Source organism: Empidonax traillii, unplaced genomic scaffold (assembly GCF_003031625.1).
Source record: "Empidonax traillii isolate 1590-97213 ecotype Southwest subspecies unplaced genomic scaffold, ASM303162v1 scaffold129:size1329583, whole genome shotgun sequence".
Lineage (NCBI taxonomy): Eukaryota > Metazoa > Chordata > Aves > Passeriformes > Tyrannidae > Empidonax > Empidonax traillii.
The window spans coordinates 265,628-289,388 of NW_020955322.1; the positions used below are offsets into that span (position 1 = coordinate 265,628).

A 23,761-nucleotide genomic window follows, 5' to 3' on the forward strand; every position below is an offset into this window, starting at 1 on the left:
AATTTTGAGTTTTAAATTTTGAAAACATAACCTGAACCACTGAAGTTAGAATATAGTTCTAATATAGAATATGTCATCTAGTCATGTCATGCCCTTAACCATGGTTTAATTTCTCATTTCTATGTTTTAGTGATATGTTTTGAACTGCACATTGTACATACCACTCAGTTTTCTATGGAAATTGCGTCTACCTGTGCTCAAGACTAACAAGTCACTATCCATCTGGATTCAAAGAAGTAATATTAAAAAAATTTATTTTTGTTTTTTTAAATCACAACTAACATTTTTACGATTGAAACTGCATTACAGTGCTTTGGCATCACACTAAACCTTTATGACCTTTGAATCAGCCTTCAGTGACCAAACCAACGCAATTTGCAATTTCTTTTGTGGAGTTAAGAACCTCTCTTCTCTGGTTTGGTCCTTGAGCCAGCACACTGCAATGGCCTCTCTTCCAGTGAATATCCTCCTCCTCTTTACTCTCATTGATAATCATCTCTGTTTTGTCTCATACTATCCTTTGACAACGGTGACAGGCTAGTGAGCAAAAAGAGAGGCCGTGAGGGAGCCATCAAACATCCTGGCTTAGAGCAGTCTCCACTGAAGGAAGCCCAAGCGTGCTGGCAGCCAGTGGTTGGGGAAGTACAGGCAAGCACAGGACTCTTTATGTACAAGCCTGCTTATTCTCCTCTTCCTCCCTCCTCTGCCACTGGCTGCTGCTGGAAGTAGGACTCTGCCTGAGAGACCTTTGCTCTTATCCAGTTGTTCTTATGCTAAAACTTTTATGCTGTGCTTTGATTTTTCTTCTGTTTTTGCAGATAGTTAGGTTTCTGAAGGATAAAAGGACCAGAAGAAAGTTTGCAATTTTTTCACACTTCTGTACTTCTCAGTTTAGTCTGTTCACTGCCTAGAAGAAGAAAAGAGAATGAAGAGAACAAATGTTATGGCATCCCTGCCTTCCTGAGGCTGATAATTCAGCCAGTTGCAGTCTGAGCCTCTTCTAGCTTAGTTTTCCCAATAGTTTTAGGAACTTTTCCTGCAGCCTTCATTCTCAGATGTCAGAACTGATAGAGAACTATGGGAAATAAGTTGGTACCTAGCAATCTCTCTTAATTTTTCCCAGGATCTTTGAAATTTTGTATGAATTATCCATAAAATACAGTTTCTGTAGAGCAACTTTATTTATTATCTATCAAAATACTTCTGTTTATCCTTAATTTTCTTAATTTTTGCTTACTTGCTTAAGCACCATGCTCTCCTGTGAAGTTTGGGTAGGAATATTCTTGAATGTTTTTTGCTAGTGGAAGTTCCAAGATTGGATCCATTGCTACAACGTATGGGTTCTTTTGAAAAATGGGAGATTTTAACTGTTTTTTACTTTTCAGCAGAGGAGTCCAACACTGTAATCCACAAATTAAGAATGATTGAATGCTTTAACTATTTGGTAGTTCCCCTTGGATGTGTATTGTATTTAAAGGTTTAAGTATGCCTTGATGGAAGTGTTTGCCTTTAGCTGTTCTTTGCTATTTTATCTATTGCTTCAGCTGTGAAAAGCTTTTTTATTTGGTTGAGGTTTGTTTATTTCTCACTGCTAAACTTTTCTAATATTTTAAAATTCTGCATTACAGAAAGGTTTGAATTTTGGCCTCTCTTTGGATTATTTTACAAGGACAGAGATTTTACACACTAAAATGCTTTCCATAAAACACAGCTGTAAAAAAAAAAAAAAAAAGTGAAGTAACTCAGTCTATACTTTGCCCTCTTGTAACTTATTCTCTTTAAAAAGGGTTTATGTAATTTTACATAATTGTTTTGGCAAGAATGTTTATTGCCCAGCTGGGTGAAATTATTAATGTACCTCTCAAGCTGCATTTTCAAAGATCAGTAACACATATATAAACCTCTTTGAGTCTCCTTGATATGTAGGATTTTTATTGGAGACCCTTGTTCCACTTCAGTAAAAGGATGACACAAAATGTTTACTTTAAAAAGTCTTTGACATCCTCCTGAGAATGTTTTGATAGGATGGCATACATTTGGTTACAATTAGTAAGCCAAACAATTTTCCATTGTTATCTCACTGTGTTTATCTAGAGCCTGTAAGGAGCTTTCAGAAAATATCCATCTCTGTGTTTCGGTTAATTGATTGCATGTTCAGTAGGATTATTCATTTTTATAAAGCTCCTTGTCCTTTTAATTTTATCACAGGGATTCTACACAAAGGCATGTGGTAGAAAGCAAAAGGGAATTACTGGCACGGTTAAGAGATATTGTAGTTGTATCAAGGCTAACATTTCTGCGTGTGGGGAGAAAATATTGGTGTGTTCCTGCTACTTCTGGGTGCAAGATGTTATACCTGAGGGCTGAAAGTAATAGTTGGTGGTGTGAAAGTATTCACCAATATCAAGTGCAGATGAATGCTTTTGGAGCCAGCTGAAAGCTGAGTTAATAATACTTTAGCTTAATATTTGAGCTTGTACTTTGGCCGGTACAATAAATGAAGGTTGACTTAATTTTATTCAACCTTTATTAGCAGTGTGATTAAAGGACTCAAATGCTTATCTGCCACCTTTGCTGTGCTGTGATTTGTTTGGTTATTTGCCATTTTATTTATAAACTAGAATCTCGTCTTTCATTGAACATCTTGCTTTCTAAATAGAGACTGATAAGTCTCAGCTAAGATCACTGTCTGTCTTTTATAGGTAGTGAACATATCTTGGTATGTACATCCCATCTTGCTTACAGCTGTTTGGTGGTTACATGATTAAGCTGAATATAATGTGAATTAGTGTCTATGTCACAGAAATTCCCCGTGCAATTATCACCCCTTGGAACTGCTTCAGTGCCAGGTTTAGGCCTGATAGCAGGAACTGGTGCTTCTCTGCCTCCTTTAATCATCCTCTTTTGTTTACACTCTTTTTGGAGAAATCACTGATCACAACTCCTGTAAGGGTAGGTGCACAGCAGAGAAATGCAGAGCTTATAATGCTACTGTGCTTGATAAACCTGTGTCCTTGGAGTCTCCTGCGTCCCTACCCTGTCAGACTGGTAAAGCTGTGCTGCTTTTATGAATTCCTGGTGGGAGTGGTCAATACCAAATTGAATAATTCCCTTTTGAATTACATCTTTAACAAAACAATTCTTGAAAAGCCTGCTCGGTTTTGGATGGGTGCACAGGAAGAAAAGGGATGGTACTTGAAATGCTTTCTGCAGTCCCTCACCAGGGTGGGAAATGACAGAGCTGCACAGGGGTGTCCTCTGTTGCTGTCCTGTCCTACTCTGCCCTCCAATCAGCACTGGAAGAGGAAGTCGTTGTCGTGGGTCTCTGCATGACTGGCACACAACTTGCACCTAGGCCAACACTTCTGTGCAACAAAATCACACTGCCTGCTGTCTCCAAAGTTGGAATCAGGAGTTTGTGCCCCTCAGTGCATGTCAGCATCAGATTTAGCCCTTTTAATTTCCTTTTCATCAGAGCTAAGTTATGTCAGTTCATGTTCTCTAGAGCAGTTTGAATTCAATTTAGCTGGTGATTAAGTTACTTGGGGTGAATTGGATGCTGGTAAGAATGTTTGTTCAAAGGGTTAACTTAACCTTCCCCAAGGTTGTAATGGACACTGGAAGATCAAAAGCTCCTCCAGACTGTCAGAGAGAGGGGAAAAAAAAAGAAATGCTTGCTTTTACAGTTTTCAGTCAATGTCTTTTTTCTGGAAAGAAAGTCCGTGTTTAACGTACTTAAACTTATGATACAAGCGGCTCATTTTGTTTCTAATTGTAAACATAATTTGTCTGGTCTTTCGGTTCTTTGGATTTATGCAGTAGCCATGTTTGTCAAAGTATTTGGCACCAGTGACATCATTTCTGCTGAAATGCCGGATGGCGTGATGAGTCCCAGATGTTAACGCACACCAAAAGTCGAGAATGAGTAAAATATAAAGATCAACTGTAACAGCTATGAAGGTAAAAAAAAGTGATTCTGTTTTCTTCTAGTATTCCAAGATAATTATTTATATTTGTTTGAGGTTTGTTTTGCATAGATGATCAGTTAGGGACTGTGCCCAGCGCTCTGCATGTACAATATAAGGGCAGACTGAGAAGTGAATTTGGATGAAGCATGATTTAACTTCATGATCGCACTATTTCCTTTGTGTTTTTTCCAATCTTTTACACTTTGCATGTGTAGATTATGATATATGCAAATATGTGTGCTGAGACCTAAATGTGCCTCCTTCTGAACTGCCAGAATTTAACGTGTCATTCAGATAATGGTCATGCATGGGTATGTCAGCACATCATGTTTTCTCATGTACTGTAACATGACATGCCAATGTAACCAAGAGTCGCACCATTTCCTGGTGACATGTCATGTCTGTGAAATGTAAAAAGGATATGACTTGCTGAGAATCAGGCTTGATTATTTTTTTTATTTTATTTTAAAATAAAATATCTCTCTGTGCAGTTTATCCAGCTCCAAAAGTAGCTTTCATAAAAGTGTGGTTTAGGTGCTTAAGGGGAAAAATCATAAAAGTACCCAGGCATGGTTCCATATTAACCACATTTCTACCCAAGTGTTTCATGCTGCCTGTGTCTGGTACAGGAAACACTAACAAATAATGCATCCAACCATCCAGAGCACTCTCAGATGGATAAGGCTTACCTGACTAATACTGTAGTGGAAAATCAAGCAGAGGTACTCCCTTAATTTTCTTCCAACAATGAACTCTCTCTTTAGATCATTCTGTTGTCAAAATAGTGCTCTCTGTCATGAAAAATTCTCATATACACACTTTAAAATTGACTTGGAAAATGTCTACTTATTTGTCAAATATGTTTCCTTAATTTATTGCACCAGTTCTCCAGGCTTTCTAGGCATAAGACAAATTGTATTAAAGACACAGAGAGAAAAAAGAAATTCAGACTTTTCATATTGGAGTACTGAGTCCAATAAAAAGGAATGATCAGTTCAATGTATAATGCGTATGTCACTGTCTTCTCTTAAAAGACTTCACATTTGAAAAAAAATATAGAAATATATCAAAGTATAAACGTGTTTCAGTTCTCAGTAGATTATTCCTAACCTCTTTATTTGAAGTCAAAGCTTTCTCTCTAGTCTCAGTACAACTTTTCTGAAACCTGAAAGCAGGGGCAGTAGTGATGGCATTGTTGTGGTGCAATTTTCTCTGTGCTGCTCGGTTTTGAGCCAGCCATGTGACATTGATGTTGCTGAGTATAAGGGAATTCTGAAATTATTTGGATTTTTCTTAACTTTTCTTTCAGGCTGCGTGGTATTTCGGGAATAAACAATGAAAACAGATCAACTTATATTGTTCTTGCTGTTTACAGGACTGTACTCAGTTTACATTCTGGTGCTGATACAGGAAGACTATGGGATTTTGTCAAGGGCTCCTAAAGCTGTTAAGACTTTGAGGTGAGTCTTTCAGATACCTTTACTAAACCCAACATATCTACAGGATTTTGTTAGATCTCGTTTTCAAAATCACTTATGTTATTTAGGGGTCTAATTCACAGTTCTGAAAGCAACTGGGATGCTTAGTACATCAGATCTGCCTGACCTTCAAAGGGACATCTAAGCATTTATGGTCAGATACTGAATGTAAGAGAAGCTTAGTAGGATTCTTTTTATAGTGTTTCATCACCTCAATCCCTTTGAAATCACTTTAAACACTTTCCTTCAATTTAAAAAATGGGGCATGGATTTCTAAATCATATGTGCATTTATGAAAATATTACCTATAATTTATTTAAACCTTGTGAATACTCCAGGAAAAATATGTGTTGTGGCTGCAGTGTGTTAGTATAAAAGGTGTTCTATGAATTTTGGGACAAAGCCCGGGTTTTGTCACTAATGTGTCATTTTAGTCATTACTTGCTGAGATATATCATTAGAAATCTCAGTCATATAGGCCATACTTAAATTACATATCAGAGGACCCAAATATTTAAGGCAAGATGGTGTAATCACTTTAAGCAATTTATGCCACTGAAGATCAACACCCTCAAAGTCCTGCATCTTCCTGAGTGGAATTATTGCACCTTCTCAAGTATTTTCTTACATCTTCTCATTTTAGTCAGGACCCCTACCTTCCCATCCCCAGCTTATCTGACTGGCTTGAGATACTGATGCAATTACTGTCTCTCTATACTCTCTACAATTGGTCCTAAAAACCATAAAACTTTCACCTGAAACACAAATGTTTTAGTTAGTTTGTGAAAATACTGAAGGCGAAAATCTCAAGGGGGTAAAGAAACAGAGAGAGCTTTGCTGAAGGGTGATCAAAGTGTACCTGTTACTTACATAAAGTTATAATAATACAGTATCCTATCGTGTGATATGACACAAAGTAATATTTTTGTATGCTTTAGTGTCAGTTTTAATTGCTGAACATTTAATAGGTTTGCAAACAGAATAGTTAGATTTGCCAATTTTGCTTTTCTTTTTGTTTGTTTGTTTGTGTGGGTTTGTTTTTTGTTGTTGTTAGTTTTGGGTTTTTTTGTTTGGTTGGGTTTTTTTTAATACTTCCATCCGTTTTCTGGCAGTCATTCCCTTTCCTTTCCATTATGGTCAGAAAACTGTGCTATGCCATGCTGAAAAATGTTTACTAACATTATTAAAGGTCACGTTCAGAGCTGTTGATTTCAGACCCAGTGACTTCTTGCCAGGCCACTGTGTTCATGCCAAACGGTGTCATCAGGCTCTCTGCTAGCATAGCTTCAGTGGCTTTTCATTGTTTCTGTTTAAAAAACAAGGCATTACATTTGCCAGAAACCTTGTATGTGATGTTGAGCTCAGACTTTGCAGCTGTCTCTGTAGTTCTTAGAAAGGTGAAAAAGCAATGACAACACTCTGTGCCACGCAAGTCTGATTTTATTTTTTTTTTTGTCTAAGGTCACCTTATAGTTGTAGATCTTGGAAAAAGTTCATGAATATTTATGATGGCATCAAAAAATCAAGCAGCTGCAAATTGTTTACAACATTTTTAAGAGTATGAAACCAGCTTCTACTATAAATCAAATACATCTGTTAGAACTGGATGAAAATTGAAAGCTCTTTGGTTCCATCCTATCCTCTTATGTACCTGAGAGTTGAAAAATCATCGGTACCATGATTCCAAAACACTAATGTGGGCTGCATAGATAAAAGGTAAAACCTGAAATAACATATCAAATTAATCATTCTAAAGATAGCACATGAAAGTAGTTTAATGAAATATTAATTTGAAATAGATGCCATAATACTTTATGGAAACTTCCAAAATTTAGAATCATAGTCTGCCTAAAATTTTATCTCATTATGCTTTTTTCCTGCTTTAAGAAAAATTCTTCCATAACACAGCACCTTAGATGTGCATATTTGAAGAAGTGCATATTAAAAATGTGCACAATATTGTCTTCAAATATTTGTTGGATTTTTCCTCTATGCAGCCATGATTTGCAATATGCTGCAAATTTATTAGCTAGCTGGAGAAATAGGCAGAAGTAATCAATTTTAAATCTTGGCACTTCTGGTAAATTGGTATTTAGATGGCATTTATTGTATGAAAACATCAAAACATTTGGTTTTGTTCAAACCAGAGAAATAATGTGTGTCCTTTAGATGAGGCACACTACTTGCCTAAAAATTATCTTGAATGAGAGGGAAAACTGCTCATTCCTTAGGACTATGATTTTCAAACTTTTTCTTGTCAAGTACTGCCATCAGCAGCCTCAGCCTGCAGCTCTGCACAGGCTCACATCAGGGCGTAGCGTTCTCTTGTGATATGTGGGTTACAACTTGGGAGTGTCTATACTGGAGCCCTTAATTTATTAAAATACAACTGTGCTAATAAATAAACTCTCTGATTTAAAGAGACTACAATTGCATTTTACCTCTCCTTGGGAGGTTTCCTTGCACTTGTACTGTTCCTCAGTTTTTTACTGAAATACTTTTGAATTGGGTAGCATGTGGGATTTTTGGGTTCTTCCCATTTCATGTTTAAAGGATAATTCAAAGACCTGTATGGTCAGAGGTACCCCTACACTTCACGTGAAGATCTTTTTCAACTGCCAAATACTGCCCCCCATTCAATATTCTGAAAGCAGACTCCATTTCTTCTCCTGCTGCCCAGTGTTACAGATTGCCATAGAATATCCATCCCTGAGCAGCACTGCATTACAATTCAAGTAAACCTCCTTCAACCAGCATGCAAGACTTCATCAGAAGGCAAAACGCTAGTCTGAGAGGATAATAACTGAGACATTCTTTTAATAAGGACCATTTTTAAATGTTAAGAATGACTTGTTTTAATTAAAGGAGAGGAAGGGAACTCCTACCAAGAGTCAAAGAGATCCCCCAGCGCTCTCTGAAGTCTTCAAATTGTCTTATATAGAAAGGCCTGAGAATCAGAAATTTTAAAAAGTTATAAAAAATTTCCAGCCATTTTACTGTAAAGTTCATCTGAGGAGTTTATTCTCTCCTGAAGTTAAAAATCTGGCTTTAGCTTAAAATAAGATGCTTGACCACTCTATTTACTGAAGGCAAATCATAAGACTCATTTCATAGACCCAACTTTTGCTGAGTTTGTGTAAGCAAGGATGCAGAACAATTACGATTCCAACCCTTCTTTTCAGTCTACAATACAATATCCACCTGTTCTGTCAGACAGCAGGAATGTATGCCACAAATACAGACTACTGTGGTGACGGCAGCAGGTGTGTGGCAGCAGCAACTAATCAAATCAGCTGAATCGGAGGTGTGAATCACATTGCACTTCTGTGCAATGAAAATGATCAGAAAGGAGAAAGCTAAATGGTGGTGAATTTTTGTTTTGTTTCATTTTTAAGAACTGTCTTTAAATTATAGGCAGTGCAGCTGTTAAGTACAAGAAAAAAATAATGAGGACTTGAAAGGAAAATGACACTTCATCCTTGCTGCAAAGGACAGGCAGAGTGAGACAGGTATAAGAGACATCCATTGTAATCACTCTGAAAAAGCAAGACATGGGTTTTGATTTTCCTAAAGAAGCAAATGCAAAAGAACTCTTGTCTGTACCATATGACTCATGATGCTTCTTTACTAGGCTTAAAGAGAATTGAACTTGAGTAATAGCACCATTAGAGCTCTTTACCAGGAGCTAGTTCCTGTGGTTTCACTGGGTCCAGCTGCTGATGACTCACAGAGGAAGTGGCAGAGATTAGGTGCACAGGGAAAAAGTCAGAACAGCTCAGAAATAAAGCAAATCAACCAAGCATTACCTTTTGTGCACAACAGAACAATGGCTTAACAACTAAGGTTCAAAATGATCCGTCTTATTACCCTCATTTATGCCATTCCTGTTGGAAAGACCACCAGGAAACATGTGAACCACTGTGGAATACACACTGTAATCCATGGAACATCTCAATTAATATTCCCTCTTGACTACAACTAGAACAATACATAGCATCAAGCAGTTTAATCTCTGGCAATAATGCCTTTTGTAAGATCAAGAGGTCTTTCCCTTGAATTAAGGTTTAAGTGAGGATTTTGAAAATTAGGTATTCTGCAGAGCATCTAGTGGTGGCTACAGGTTCCGTAAGTAATAGCTAGGTAAAATGGCTAGACACAGCCTGGTTTTCATTAGAAATGTTGTTATTAGTAATTTCTCCTTTGTAAATTCACATTGGGTTCCCTGTAGAAGAGAGTTAATTCCTCCAGCAGGCTTTGTTATGAACAAATATGTCCAAGCATGTATAAAATTTAAATATTGCCTCTAGTATTGAGTTTTGCGCTACAAAACTATGTCCCCAGCAGCAAAAAGTTAAAATACATAACTTAAAAGGGGAGGTACAGGAGGAAAAAGTCTGGATCTTGTTTAAATTACTAATGTACAGTAGTAGTCCTGCTGTTGGATCACATCACTACAGTCTCGGTCACATAGCTCAGGGGATGTTTTCTTCTTGAAAACTGCAAACAGTTTAGGCTCTCTGAGTTGCTATAGATTGATAATGTATCTTATTACAAAAACATAAGACTATTTTGACTAGATTATGCCACTTCTTTAAAAAAATTTTTGAAAAGTATGGTTAAGTACTAAGAGCACCCTAGGAAAAAAAATTGCAGATTTTTCTAGATCAGCAATTTATCCTTGTTTTTAAAAATAAATTGGAATAGATAATTTCACTTACATTCCACTTTCTATTTTCCATAAGAATTTCAGAAGTAAGATTAGTAAGTTAGTTATTATACAGAGATGCATTTTGTAAACATTCGCTTTAGTGATTAATGTAAAACAATTCACAACCATCTCTTCAGAATATTAAGTAATGCCCTTTGGGTGTTTACCATGAGCTGGCGTTTCAAACCCCCCAAAGTGACTGTGTGACACTGGTGCATGGCCTCTGCCACACAGAGTTTTGAGAGGCCCATACTGCCCTCAGCTGCAGTTGCACTCCAGCTTGTGCAATGAGCACTGTTTAAATATTTTCAGTCATCTCATTCACACTGACTCTTTGGCATGTATGTGAAGATGAAAGGGATGAAACCTTACTCCTATCAATGCCATAAATATAGAATATGGGAGGGGGGAAAGTGAGATAGAGTTAATATACATTAGAAATTGTTTATTTGATACTATTATACTATCCCTTTAAGATGTGATAATATGAACTGGCTGTCAATACAACATCACTTAGTTGGTTTTTGTCTGGACCTTAGTGCACAACAAAATTATTAGTACATAAATCTCTACTAATTTACTCTAGATTATGATTCTTTCATCAACATGCACATATAAATTATATCATTAATCATAATGATTTCTTTCAGTATTCATATGTAGTTTCTTGGGAATCCCACTGTAATTCAGCATGAATTAATGTCCACTTATTGGAAAACACTACCTACACTGATATTTCTAGGGGAAAAAACCAACAACTGTGATGAATCTTTAACTACAGCCTAATTGACCGGGGTGCTGGTAAACAACCGCCAAAGGAGCGTCACTGCAGGTAAACGAAAGTTGTCTTAAAGGCAGTTTGTTCCAAAGCTCATTAGGCCAGATGGCAACCTGTCTTTTAGGAGCATGTAAAGCACTTATGAGGGAAAGGGGGAACTTCTCTCTCCTTCACCCTGCCTTGGGGGAGAAGGGTGTGAATATGCAGAGTGAGGGCAGAGCTGAAGCAGGGGGGCATCACTGGATGCTGGAGAAGGCAGTGCAAAACCATCTGCTGCACTTTTTTGACAGGGTGGGAGAAATGCTGGCTACATCAGTCTTAATGGGTAACACTCTCTAATTGGCCTCAACAATAAATTGCACTGAGAGAAGCAGCAGTATCCATCCACTTTTCTGCAGAGTGTAGTTTAGCCATGAATTATATGCTTGGAAGTGGCTGACCCATAGATTGAGCAGGTTGAGGAGGTTGGAGTGCCTTGGCCTCAGTTTCCCCCTCCTAAGAAATGCAGCTGCCTCCTTGAGAAGTGCTGTGCCCTTTCTGGAGGTGAAGTAGGATATTACTTAATCTAGCTCTCAAATATATAAATGGAACATACATATATACATATGCATGCTTCATAAGTGAGACAGTGAGGGGGAAAGAAAGGAACTTCTGACTATAACGAAAGATTCATTAGGAAAAATGAACTAATCAGTGCTCTCCAAGGAGAAATTCATTCTGTTTAGGAGGCCGTACCCTCTGCTGCTGCACATGCTTAATATAATTTATATTATTATTTAAATCACTGCGTAAATTTTAGATACTTTTAAAAATCAAGTTAATGGACCATACTTTACTGCTTAGCATCATTTATATCAAGAATTAGTGGCTGTGGAGATAATATACATTAACACAGAGGAGAAAACACAAACAAGCAAATATCATAAAACTCATCTGCAGCACGAGCTTAAAATCCAGCTGCAGAAATGAGCCCTTGGAAGTTTTGTATTGTGTGGTACAGCCTTTCCTTTCAGCTGTGTGCATTCCCGTGTGTAAGTACAAGGTATTCTTGACATTGCCTACCACCACATCGGGGGCCCAGCCTTGCACCAACCTGTTATGGCAGAATATTTATTCTTCTGGGAAATATCTCCCTCTCCTCACTTCGGATACAAAGGAAGACAAGAATATAGCATGGCTTTGCCATAGCCATAAGGGGAAGTGGCAAATTAAGGAATCCTTGGGGAGAACACAGGCACCTATAAAAACTGCTTAGGAGCTGAAGAAAGAGGCTGAGACACTTTAAACATCCACAGCCTAGAAACAAAGAAAGAAGGAAATAAAGATAATAGGAAACTGAAAAAGTAAGAGGATTCTGGCAGCTGAAACAAGAGCTGGGCTCTTTAAAAGACAGAATATATTCCCTAAAATGTCTTACCCATTTCTCTCTCTCTTTCTTTTTTTTTTTTTTTTTAACAAGAAGCCCAGTTTCTTAAGCTTTGACACAAAGTCTCTGAGAGCCCTGGATTCCTGTCAGTGCCATACTGTAGCTCATGTCACGGAAGCAGCTGATCAAACTGCCATGGGAGAGTGCTGCAGAGATGGGATGGCCGAGGGGATGCAGGGGAGGAGAGACACAGACCCTTGGGAGGTGGCAGCACCTGTGGCAGCAAGTCCAGCGGTACCAGGTACAAAGGGATGGTGTTAGCACTTCTTATTTCATAGGATCATAGAATAGTCTGGGTTAGAAAATATCCTAAAGATCATCTAGTTCCAAACCCCCTGCCGTGGACAGGGACACTGCCCACTTCTCCAATTTATTTTATGTTGTTCCTGGAGTTCAGGTAAAGAGAGAGTGGTATAACCTTTGGAGTAGAAAATAAAACAACCCACAGCTGTGTCCAGGAGGTGTGAGAGGGGATCTGGAAGGCAGTGATCTAAGCAGGTACAGTACTTCTTGTCTCACTGGAGAAAGTGTCACTTATCCCATCAATGAGGCACCTTTCTCTGCGGGGAAGGTAGAAGGTTTCTTCAGACTTGAACATTACTTTCTGATTAATTAATTATGTACAATTTCAATAAACAAAGGTCTTCCGATACAAAAAGATTGAAGCTTGAGAGTGTTCTGCTTCTGCATCTCATGACTCAGGCCTAAATTAGTCCATGTTTCATGTTCCCTCATTTGCAATCTGTTTCTTCCTCCCTGAGTTATAATCATTCTACTTAGTAAAAGTTGTGAGGTTTTTCCATCTAGCATATGAAGCTCCAGGTGTAAATTCTTTGCTGTTGCCACAGTGCAAAGACAGACAAAAAAGTAAACTTTTATTAACAGAGATGAACTTGGGCTTCTGGCATCTTACAGCAAGCCCTGACAAAGTAGCTGTAGTCAAAATCTAACTTTAAACACAGAGAGCAAAATTCATAAACTGCACATCAGCACATCCTCTTAGCACTGGCTGAACTTGTGTTCTGCCAAGGAGACAGTGAGAAAAGCTGCTGATTTATTCTACTTAAGATTGGTTCCTTTGGGAAATGCAAGTAATTTTTTACAAAGCTGTGTTTTACCTTGCAGTTTGGAACCCAAAATTCAGTTAATTCCTGAATGTGATGTCGGATAAAATTGTTTTCTTCCAAGAAACCTGTAACAATTATGTTTTGGTGGGCTCCTTTTAGACGACAGTAGTTGTTTAAACAATTGCTGTACCTCAGTTATTAGTTGTTGCCTGAGTGACTGCCTGCATTGCTGGGTCACCTGACAGTTTCGTAGGAGCATTTTTATTGCCTATGCGTAAATAATTTTTTTTATTAATTCATAAGCTGCTGCCTCAGATTCTCCCTGTGTATCATCTGTGTATTACTTGGGGTCTGAAGCTAAGTGGGTAGGTTGCTCACAGCACCGTATTTCATCCACATCCTTTGGGTTTGGATGCAGCAGGCACTTCCAGCTGTCCGGGAGCGCCTCCATTACCCCGTCTCGTGGCAGAGCAAATCGCATTCTGGCCTCAGTCTTGGAGCAGTAGATTAGTGACAGCAGTAGGCAGACAACTTCTGTCCCCAGGGAATATTAGAAATCTAGAGCTAGAAATAGATGGATTAACTGAAATGCGACCCAACCTCTGATCTGCATTATTGTCTCTCTTCTTTATCTCACAAGGGAAGCAGAGATAAAGAGTGATAGACACTGATAATGATGGAAGTCCGTGATAATACACCGAAGTGATAAACTTCTTTGTGGCCCTCATTGTGCCCAGTTGTCTTCAGCTGGTTATGAGCTCTAGCCTCAAGCTATTTACACCATGATCAGGCTAGTAATTAGCAAAATGTTTAATATAATATAGAAGCAATTAGGAGGTGATAACACGCAATTAAGATGTGTTTTCAGATTAAAGATTTTATAGTGCTCTCTTTCTTGAAAAGATAAAGTGCCTATCTCAAAATGTCAAACTGCAGTGATTTAATCTGAGTTATTTTCAATTAATATGCATGTATTCTTGCGATGTGTTCACCGTTGTTATTGACATTGATAAATTAAGCTCATCCCAGCAGAATTTATCCTTGAGTCGCTCTATATTTCCTGAATGTCAGTTCTTTATTCGTATTTTTTTTATGCCTACAAGCTGTGCGCGATCTAACTCTTAAGTCCCTTGATTCATCCCTGGGATTACAGTAATGTGTCAGTCTGAGTGGAATAATAATCTGAAAGGGCATTGTTATAAATAGTGTGTTAGAATATAATTGTTTGTCATGTCGTTTCTCCCCTTTAAATTCCTCTGAGTCCTGTTTAAGTAATTTAGACAGCTAGAATGACAAGAGTCTTGAGACTTCACTTATAGAGTTGTCCAACCAGTCTTCAGCCTACCCTGTCTTTTGAGACTGTCTCATCTGCAAAGTAGGAAGTGCAAAGAACAGATGAGTTCCGACTACACTGTGGATTTGTTATGAGATTTTGCCCAGGCCATTTATAGAACAACATAAATTCTACTGATACTAATTTTGCCCTGGTTAGTCAATAAAAATGCTTATGTGTTTCCTCTCATCATTAAATAAGTTTAAATCCTAAAGATGCCTTTCAGTAAAATTCCTAATAAAATAATTTTTTTAAAAAAGACCAGAGACAGGAAAGACATAGGTTTTTTGTTATTGTTTTTAATGATGCCAGCTTTTTAGCAAAAGTAGTAGTACTTCCAAGGAGAAAAAAATGCTAGAAATTAGTGTCCAATTAGATTATCCAGTGCAGTTCCTGGATTATGCAGCATTATTCTTTGTAACACATTTTTCTGCTGCTTGATGCTCTCTGGGTTTTTCAGAAATGCAGCAAAGCATCCAAACATCAGAGGATTTGCATACAGCATGTATCAAAAAGGTTTTTCTCAATTGAATAGTTATTTCCTCTCCTGTTTCTGCTAAGTATTTCCTCATAGCTAGTCCTAACAGTTTCTCAGTATTTGTGTTTATGTCTTTTGTGTCTTTCTAGGGTTCATTTTATGATATTTAGTTCAGATGTGATTGCAAAAAGGCAAGTTAGCTGACAGTCTTTGCTAAGCAAGGCAATTTGTATTTGGCTTTATGTCATCCAACTGTGATTAAACTCTTTTGAGACTATGGATTTAGTAAAGTAAGATGATATAACTTGTCACAGCTTATGCTGACTGGCCAGTCACTGTTATCATTTAGTCAGCTAACCCAGTTCCTCACAGGGCTGCTTGAACACGTTGAAATGTTGCTATTTGACAATCCCTGAGTCACTGTTGGTCAACCCAGGTGTATTTGATTCTCACCTAGAAATAAACACCTGTAAAATTCTTCATTAATTCTGCAGCCCAACTTCCAGCCTCTCAGTGTCTCTCAGGTAAGTCACTTGGGACACAGAACAAAATGCAGCTCTTGAATGTTATCTGTGAAAACCACGGTGTTGCATCCTTCAGCTCACCTTCACAGAGCTTTTATAAGATGGGCAAAGAAAAAAAACCAACTCAAGTAAAGGAAACTGCCAAAAATCTATAGGAGTGTCAGCTGGCACCACTGCTCATTATGCAGATAAAAAGTTATTGACTTTTACATATATAAATGATCTGGGAAAAGCTACATGAAGACTTGAAAAAAAAAAACTTTCTTTTGCCAAAAGGAAAAAAAGTATTAAGAACCTCTGCTGAAATCTGTTGTTCGATATGTGAACATCTCACTGTCCCTGAATCAACAAGGGATAAAATTATCTTTACTGATTCACCCTGTCAGTATTGAGCCAGACAAAATGTGGTGACAGTGTAGTGGCAGGTCCTCATAGCCTGGTTTGTCTTGGATCAGCACCAGAGGTATGACCAGTTATGTCCTCTCTACACAGAAAGTCTTGAAGCATAAAGAATTATACTATTTCCTTCTCCTGGTTGATGAAGATATTGTGTGGGAGCAGTTTTGCTCCATGGACCGTGGCTGGGACTTGCTGGGTGCATCATCCAGAAGGGGTGCAGCAGTGGGTGTGAGGTGGAGTCTGCAGCACGGGGACAGATTTTCCAGCCTGTCCTTGCTGGGCTGCTTCAGGCAGCCTGCGTGTGAGGGGGGTCAGCTGGACTCGAGCATGAGATTTTGGGGTGATTCCCTGTCTGTTGGCCAAGCGGTGCGTGGAAGTCAGGGGAGCAGCCAATGTCACCTTTCCAAAGATCACCCCCTTGTTTGTGTGAAGCACAGGAAAGTCTCTGGTTTCCTGTGCTCCCTCCCTGAACAAGCAGTGCAGTAATCAGAGGTATTGACAGAGGGAGGTAGTAAATAAGGTTGGAAAAGTGCAGGATAGGAATAAAAAAAATCTTAATGTTGACCATACAAGACTAATACATAAACAGAGCAGCCACACAAACGTGTTAATGCAATTGGGATATTAACTGAGAGGGATATTTCTGTTCTGGATTTGCCTCTAGCTACAAGACCATTTGTACAGTATATTTTTGTTTAATATTTTTCTTTACAGGCACTCCATCAATGTCATATACAGAGTTTACTAAATTATGCCACTCACATATTTAATAACAAATAATCTCTGCAGAAACTATTATGGATTTATGTGTGACTATGGTAAGGATATCCAACAGCTACTGTAACTTATAAAAATATCTATTTTACAAAGCTGCATACTTAATTATACTGTAGCCTAGAAGTGTATCATTTTTAATTGTGCCTCTAACAAGCTCTTTTACTTTTTACTAAAAATTATTTGCATTACAAAATTTTCTCAGATAATGTTTGTGGTCATTATATTATCCCCTCATAGATGAGATATGTGACATTCAAAATAATTTTACAAACTGTGCTAAAGTGAGTTTTGCTTGCTGCTTCTATTTCTGCATTAGTGAATTCAGAATCTGGTCCAATATTTCATGCAGATTGTCTTTCCTGTGTGGCAAAAAAGGAAAGTGAAAAATTTTCACTTGATCAGCAGTGTCAGCTAGTAAAAGAAAAGGTGGTGTTCTTTTTTTCTTGTGTCTGTTTCTCTGTTTTCACATTTATGTAATGCACATTTAAGAAAAGAGAGGAAAACAGATTTTTGCAGCGCTACCTTTGAACCTTGGAGTTGCTTTCCAACACTTATTGCATTACTAACAAGCCACAGGTGTACACTACAGGAGCGGGTGAAAATGTAATTGAGGGGTATGATGACAGTTAATTGTCCATAATGTATTTATCCCAAGATGCACTTATGCATCTGTTATATATTTAGATATTTGTTACTGGTAGCTTTGGTGATACTTAAGCAGAGGGGCATCTATATCTAAAAGACAATAAAAAAGGAAAATGCTATCAAGGGGCTCTAAAGTGGCAAGACAAAGAAAGTTTGTCTCTTTTTCACTGTCTCTGAAATGAATAGGTCTATTTATTTCAATGTGGTTTGGTTTTTTTTTCCATATTAAGGTTTGAGTACAAAACACTTGACTCCTGTTTCTGGGTGTACTACAGAACTGAATTACTTGATTACCTGCAAGCATTTTAGTAGTGATGTATTTTGATATAGTTTCTTCTCTGTTTCAGCTTATTGTTGTTATAAAACAGCTTTGCACAATAGACTAAAGGAGTGTCTATTCACCCATTGACACGCAGAGGATTTATGTGTGGGAGTAACCCACAAACTTCCCCTCCTCTTTATTGCTTTCCCTCCATGCATGCCTTGAGAATAGATGTGATAATTAGTCATCTACTTTTATCTATATTTGTATGCCATCCAGACATTTAAGATGAGAACAACAAGTCACTGTATTGAAGCAGTGTCCTGAATTCAAAATGCAGTGATACAGCTTGGATGACTTTGGAAAATTATACATTTTTTGGACCTGCTTCTGCTCTCTTGTGAAGTCAACAGCAAAACTCCCACAAGAGTCAGCAGTGAGGTGAAACAAGACTCAAAAAAGGAGGTTATACTTTTTTGGGATTGTTCAGCCCAAGTCAAATAGCTGAAACCAAACCACATATCTTTAAAATTCATCGTAGATTAGACTAATAACAAAGTCCTTTTAGGGCAGTGTTTGGTATCAGTAAGAGACACTCAGTGAGTAGCTGATGCTTGCAAAGGTTAGAAGGTAAATGGACAAGCTGTATGAGGGGATGGCTCACCCCACATCAGGCAGAGCTGTGCAACATGTTAACTTTCTAATCAGTCTGTCTTTCTTGATGTGCTGCTGGCCTTGCATTTGGATTTGCTTACACAGACTCCCAGCAACTTGAACAGGATTCTGTGAGGGGGATAGTAGTCCCACTACGTATAAGATTGGGGCCTGTCACCACATTATCTTAAAAGACCAGAACCCAGTTCCAATCAGAAGCTCTTTGCTGATTTGAAACTGGCTAAACATTAGCATCTTAGAAATATTATCTGAAGTTGCTGAACACTAATATTAACCTGCTGCATGCTTGGAGTGCTCTGATAAAATGCATTTGCGGTGGTAATTGTTATATTATGTTCAGAAAAGTGCCAAGAATATAATTGCTTGCAAAATGACTGTGCAGTTCAGCTTTAATCTACAGGGCAAAATTGTTTACTAAAATAAAATAAAAAAAAAACAAATCCAAGTCTTTGCATAAACAAATATATTCAGAAAGAGACTCTTTATTAAACTTTTAAGACCAAAATTGTAGTCATAGGGTTTTTTAACCAGATGCTATTTGTTGCATTTGCTGTTTGCTGAAAACAAAATCAAAAAGCACATAGCACCCAAGAAAACCCAACAGCAAACAAAACCCCCAAAACACAACAAACCTAAACCACCAGAGGATGATTTCCTTAAGAATGTTCTCTCAGGTATGTCCAGAATATTAATTAGGCCCATCTATTTCTGTCGGATAATAACAATGTCCAAGAACTGAATAGAATCTGTGACCTGTGAAAGGGCCATTCATATGCTTTAGTCTGCCCTAGCGCATTCTTTAACAAGTGAACATAGACCTTTTTCATAGTCATCCCAAATGTTTCAACTGTGTGTTTCATGGTTTGCTTCTTGTGTCTCCAAAACACATAGCTTCCCCCCCCACACATCCTTTCTTTCTTTTCTTTTCTGTCTCTTTGCTCTCCCCCTCTCTCTCTCTCTTTTTTTTTTTTTTTTTTTTCCAGTCTAGTGGGAAGTATTCCATGCTCTCCTCATTTAAATGCTTATGCCTTTATGGTTATTTTTACTGCCATACCTATGGGGCTTCTTACTGTATTGCCTGTAGCTGAAGGATATTTTAAAGGAATTAAATTTATTCAGTTTAAATCTTCAGGGGGATACAACAATATCTTAAACAATTAGCAATAATTAAAAAGCATCTATTCGAACTGTGCAAAAAGCAAATAGATTTAATTTAAATACAGTAGTCACCCCTAAAGGTTTTTTTTCATTAAAACCAGGAAGGGTCTCGCCTCCTTCCAACCCTTTCTTTTTTTTAGGCAGTTACATTTTTTAAGTTACATTTTCAGCAATTACATTTTTAAAGTTTTTTGCCCGTTGTTGGTTCAGAGTGTTTCCCAGAGGGAAAGTGTTAGGTATCACCAAAGCCTCCACAGGGCTGACCTAGGTATGCTGCTTCATTGCCTGAGCTGAGACCAGAAGTTAAACTGCTTTGGAACCTTAAGAGCCTGCTCTCATTAATATGACTTTTCTGTGTTCTCCACACTGGCTGTAAAAATATACCTGCTGTAGCATAATCTAATGGAGATACAATTAAATGTATGTCATTGCAGTGTATCCCAGTAACTATAATAATTACAATAAACACCAAAATGACATTAGAAATATTTCAAATCTCTGCTCAGTGTGTGATCCTTGGATTTGGTTGGATTTGCTGTAGTGACTCTGACACAGCAAGATGTGTGAGCGGAACCATTTTCACATGAGTGCCAGAAGCAGTTTCTCCTGCCACCAGTCACCAAACACAGTGGAGGTACCTTCAAGTGGAACTTCAGAAGCTGCCTGTGGCCAGACCTCAGTCAGAGCTCCTTCCCCAGGTAACCCCAAGCCATCCTGCTTGCTTATAATGCATGTTTGGGAGTGTAACCGGATGGAACTGGGACATTTTAATTTGTGCTGCTATGACTGAATTAGGGTCGTCCCTTGCTTGTCTTTGCTTTTCTCTCTCCCTCTCTGTTGAAAATTATGTTCATGTTTTTCTTGAAGACTGTAGCACCAAAAATGCTTCTGGGGTACAGTGTTTTACTTAAATATTTTTAGTAGCAGTTGTTGGTTAAAGAGGCTCATCCCTACCTGAATACTCTTGGTCTCAGAGCACAGCTCACTGAACAGAAAAGAAACATGTGCTGATACATGATGGAGGCCAGTGCATGGACCCCAGTGCAGGGACAGGGAGGATTCCAGAGGGCTGAGCCTGAGCAGCAACTGCTCATGACAGTGGGAAACTGTGCTTGTCCTGGATTGTAATCAGAATAACATAGATTCAAACTGAGAAAGTTTTGCTTGCATACTTTTCAAGGTGCTTAAAAGCATTTGGATTCAGATAGCCTTTTTTTTTTTTTTTTTTTAATTTATCCAAAAATGTATATATTTTACTATTATGGTTTGGGTTTTTTTCATCTTGGAGTCTGAGAATATTTTCATAAGGAGATGAAAGGGAATGGATAAATTCTAGACAGTTTGTTGTAAGTGCCAAAGAAAGTGACAGCTATCTACATGAGCAAAATTTCTAACAGTGCCTCACATCCAGTGGAAAATGCTTAAGAGTTCACAAATAGAAAAAGGTTAAAAACTACTGACCTAAATAATTGGTTCAATTTTCAAGACTGCTGAGCATCCAACTGTTCTCATTGATTGTAAACAGATGATGATAACGAATAACAGCTCCCATAGTTGATGAAAGGCATCTTTTCTGGGGAACTTCTCCACAGATGCTTAGAAGAAGGATACATCTAATACAAGGCTTTGATAAGGAGGAACATTTCTCCCTTGGTTGTCTATTTTGTATGCATAGCGTACATAAATATTTTTGCTTTCACACTATCTTATGTTTCTTAGAACTCAGTTTAGAATTGAACTGTAGCTGATAAGAGAAAGCATAAGACAAGATCTTAGTTTCACATGTGGATTGTATGCTGCCTCATACTTCAGTCCTGAAACTACTTCCATATTTACTGTATTAATTTGACCACCTTTTTAAAACTTCTTAAATTCAACATTCTATAATACAGGAGAGTTAGAAAAATGTATAAATAATCCATTAAATTTTATACAAGCTTTAGATCTTTTCTTGGTTGCTGTATCCAACAGGTTTTGTGTTTTGATTCCATATTGTTGTGGTAAATACAGAAGAGTTGTGTTGTTTACTGGGAGAAAAATTATACCAAGCATTACCAGGAGGAAATTGAAGCTTGCATTTTAATTTAAAATTCTGAACATTCTCCCTTAAGTTTTTCTTTTTGATGTTTGTTGTTGTTCATATACTTCAGATCTCTTGGATTTTAGAGCTTTGTTTTAATTAATCTTTTGGAAGTTTTTGCAGGATTGATGTGGGCAGTGATTTTTTTTAGTCTTGTTATGCAATACTAATGCTTTTGTCTGGGAAGAATCTAAGCTGAAAATGTCTGCAGTCGTTTGGTCAAGGAGGATTGGGTTAGAGGACACCCAGAGAACACCACAGGGAGGTGATCCCACCCCTCTACTCAGCTCTGGAGTGCTGTGTCCAGTTCTGTCCCCAGTACCAGAGAGATGTGGAGCTCCTGGTGCGGGTCCACCTGGGAGCAACAAAAATGAGAAGGGCCTGGAGCACCTCTCTTACCAGGAAAGGCTGAGGGAGCTGGACCTGTTCAGCCTCATGCAGAGATGGCTGAGAGGGCACTTCATCTATGTCTGTAAGTCTCTGAAGGGACAGTGTCAACAGCATGGAGCCAAGTTCTGCTCTCGAGTGCCAAGCAATAGGGCAAGTGGCAACAGGCAGAAATTGATGCTCAGGAGGGTCCACCTGTATATGAGGAAGAACTTTACTGGGCAGGTGACCACATGCTGGAACAGATTGCCAGGAGAGGTTGTGGCCTCACTGGAGGCCTTCAAGAACCATCTGGATGCAATTCTGTGCCAGGTAGTCTAGGATGACCCTTCTTAAGCAGGAAGGTTGAACCAGATGACCCGCTGTGGTCCCTTTTCCCCTCACCCATTTTGTGATTCTGTTAAAGGCTTATCAATCTACTCAAAATATCTGTCCTGTAAAATAATAACCTTGGTCCATCCTGTATTATTCTATACTGCTCTGATCTATCAGTATTTTGGGGAGCTATGTTACACCAAAACTAGCTTCTTGCAAAAGAAGCTTCACCACTTCCTGTAAGTGAGGGCATTAAGTTGCAATACTGACACTAGCTGGAACCAGTTTAAGTTATACACAGATGAAGCCATCTGATTAGAACCCCACCAGGAGAGTATTTGTATAAACTCTTGACTAAATCAGTAATCTACTTTCAGGAACTTTTAAAGACATTGAGCTGAACTCCTTCCCCCAAAATCTGTAAGACCCTACTTAAAAACAGATATCCTGCATTTGGAAGCATTTATGGTCAGTGATCCATTTCCATACAACTTTCTAAGCCTATCTATTTGAGCAATGCTGAGCACAGCCTGTGGCTCCCAAGCCTAGTACATCTCAAGTGGCAAAGCAGAATAGGATCTGGACCTAGTTAGTCACTGACAAATCATAATGGGATGGTGCAACAAAAAAAATACTCAGATGGAGAGGAGATCTCCAAGGCAGCTCCTGATCCTTGTGTCCAGCAAGTGAATTCAGCCATGCAACGGGTGAAGGCAATGACAGCTCTGCAGGTACTGCACTGGCTCTCCTCACGTACTGCTCCTTTTAGTGACACCCAAATGCACTTCAAACCACCACTTTCACATTGTGACTTAATAATTAAAGATAAGTTGTTTAATGAATATATTGATCATCCTCTCCCTTCAGAAGAGGGAGCCAGAAAACCAAACTCAAGGAATCCTGAGGGCCGTGGAAATACGAAGATTGCTGAGAACACACACATGCAAATGGCAAATTTGATTACAACGATGGGCTGTCTGCTTTGCAGCTCCTGGAAGCCCACCCTCAGCCATAAAAATGCAAAAATAGTGCAACAGGCAATGTGGCAGAACAGGGCTCTCTGTATTCATTCACAATTAGGTGTTCTATTCTGTTGTCACCAGATGCTGCCACGCACATTACACAACAGAAATGGGATTAGCAGGAATAACAAAAACCTGTCAAAGCACAAAACCATGGCCTAGTAGTCCTGACAAATTAAACAGCCTACAATGAGTGCCAGAGCATGAAAATCACTCACCCTTCCTCTTCTATCTCTCAGAGGTAGGCAGTGAATGCCTTCTTAAAGGCAGGCCACCATGCA

The 23,761-nt window shown here is 38.4% G+C and overlaps 1 long non-coding RNA gene across 1 annotated transcript; it reads right to left on the bottom strand.

Moving 5' to 3' along the window:
- Nucleotides 1-560: 560 nt before the first annotated feature.
- Nucleotides 561-23,761, bottom strand: LOC114057383. Its single transcript, XR_003571204.1, has 3 exons — nucleotides 23,699-23,761; nucleotides 8,332-8,393; nucleotides 561-907 (listed from the first exon to the last, which is right to left on the bottom strand). It is a non-coding gene; the product is annotated as an uncharacterized LOC114057383 (long non-coding RNA).